Consider the following 2,473-nt stretch of genomic DNA (forward strand, 5'->3'; position numbering starts at 1 on the left):
CCCCCCCTTCTCGCCATGGGCGCCACCCCCTGCCGTGTGCCCCTTGTGCTGCCTCCTGGGCTAGCCCGAGGGCGCCCCGGCCACGCTCCGTCCCCCGCCGCGCCACCAGACTCGCTCCTGCTTCCTCGCTGAAAGCCTTTCCGTGACTTTGTTCACGATACTTCAGTCGACGCCGTTGAACATAATGTCGACTGCATTAGGGATTGTCCAGAAAGTACGTCTGTCTTTCCTCAAATTCATACGGAAAATTGCGGGAGCTTATGGCGCCTGCGAGACGCGGGGTAGGCCACCCCGCAGTACACGCATGCACTGCAGGCAAGATGTTGCCTACCATCAGGCGCTAGTAGAGCTTGCGCTCTCGGACCCTGAAATTAGTAGGTTTGTAGGGTCCATTCCCTATATTCTGGAAGAGCGTCAATCGAAGGCTTCGGAGACAATGCCATTCAGTCATTGTGCAACTCATCAGCAGGGTGTGTTCCGGTTATAAGGGCTGTCCCAATGGTTGACCTGCTGATGTAGAGTGTCCACTCGTCCTCCCACCCTGCGTGGGGCTCCTCTCTCCAAGACAATGCTCACGCCCAGGCCTGACTCGAAGAGGTGGCCACTCTAACTTTCGAGAACCGTCCCTTCGACCACGGTGTTTATGAGCTTAACAAAAAGCTGCCAGAGTATAGGGAATAGGCCCTAACGGCGAATGACGGACGTTCTTTTCTGGATGGTCCTCTTACCAGGCAAACGAAAAAAGTTTCTCCTTCCGGCGCTTTGGCGCGGGCGCATTTAAGGGTACACACTGGTAAAACAAGTGTGCAATATTTTCACACCAAACGTGTGCAAGTTGTGATTTAGCACATTACATGGTGTTTAACTCAAGTTGCACCCGTTTTGTAAACGTTTAAATTCTGCACACCAACTGACGTATAACAAAGTTAGACACCACAAAGTGTCACTTGAACTTAAACGTCAATTGACGTGCCAAACTAAACGCCTGTTTTACTAGTGCAATATCATTTGGTCGGTGACTACCCCATCCGCGTCGCACATCCTATAAATGCTAACCCCTTTTGTAATAAAAGAAAAGGTACTCACCCCTTTTATCATGAAAGAAAAGGCGAAGACGCTGGGTACAACATTTGTGGGCTTTCCACGAGAATGTTGTGCGTGAGCAAAAGTCGGTTAGAGTCGCGCGCCAATTTAGAACTATGAATAATTTCGATCATTTTCATAAAAACAAAAATAGTGTTGGATTCTGCGTAAAATTAAAGGTACATCTGTCGTCTCTTGCGCGCGCCCATATCTTGGGCTGGAACGGAGAAAGCGTGTGCACGGCTGGCAGGCAGGCCAGCAGGAGCTTGGCCTGGCCCAGCAGGCGAGCGCCGTACAGATGCAGCCCGGCGCGCGCAGGTCCGTGCGGGTCTGTCTACCTGCCGGGCGCGCTGTACCCTCCCGTAGCCGAGCTGGGACGTGCAATGCTAGATCTTCACTTCAGAGGCAGCACTGTGAAAAATATCTTTGTAAATTTGCAACTTTTCGCGATTTGATTTACAAGTTGAGTTGAACATTTTCGAACGCGTTGGTATAGTTGCAGCAGTATTTATATATTTACAAAAGCAGTCATGCATGAACCATTCTTACTTTTACGTCAAAGAAAACTAAGCCAATTCATAATGGTTTTATAGTTGTTTTGTAGTTTTACAATGTCGATATATAAGTTTACAATTTGAGTTTGTAGCAATATGACTTCGCAACTATACAATATTATCATGGAACATTTTTCCGTACCTAAATTAATACTTTGCTCACGCTGTGCGATTACAGTTTTCTCAATTCTATTTTTAGACGAATTTTTAAAATGCTAACGCAAGCAGATAATTTTGGAGTGAATCCGAAGATCTAAGATAGAGCTGTTACGATCACCAAATATTTCGGCATACACACTAAAAGCTTATGAACATTTTTACGCATAGCTTCCTGAATTTTGTGTACGTGCTTTGCTTACGCATTTTTAATACGCCGGCATGAACAGATTTGTTCATACTGGCGTATTAAAAAATGAGTAAGCAGAGCACGTACACAGAACTCAGTAAGCTATGAATAAAAATGTTCGTAAGCAGTGTAGTGCTTTATGCAACATTAGTTCTATTTCCTGTCTCATCTCTTGGCACTTGGCATTCCAAATAGAATGTTCAGTCTTTGTGTAGGTTTGCCTTTCGTATTTGCTACAACGTCAATTATTTTCCTTTTGTGAAGTTGAAATTTATTGCATACATCGCTGCGCTTGATCAGCCTTTCACTTTCACCGGCCGGCCTCCCCTCCACCCGTGGCTCAGTGTCCTGGCCTGTCCGGGGGGTCAAAGGGACGGCCAGCTTGGCCCCGTCGGGCACCATATGGTGACCCAAATAGTGCGAAAAATTGCTCCCCAGGCGACGGCGGGGTGGTTGGATGGCTGGAGGGGGAGGAATAGAGGCCGCGGGG

At 47.6% G+C, this 2,473-nt stretch overlaps 1 protein-coding gene across 1 annotated transcript in view; it reads left to right on the forward strand.

Moving 5' to 3' along the window:
- The window catches only part of LOC113210283 (synaptic vesicle glycoprotein 2A-like), a 14,230-nt gene that overhangs the window by 8,467 nt on the left and 3,290 nt on the right, over positions 1–2,473 (forward strand). The gene's annotated exons all lie outside the window — the stretch shown is intronic.

The sequence above is a fragment of the Frankliniella occidentalis genome, unplaced genomic scaffold (assembly GCF_000697945.3).
Source record: "Frankliniella occidentalis isolate FOCC.00 unplaced genomic scaffold, Focc_3.1 Scaffold105, whole genome shotgun sequence".
NCBI lineage: Eukaryota > Metazoa > Arthropoda > Insecta > Thysanoptera > Thripidae > Frankliniella > Frankliniella occidentalis.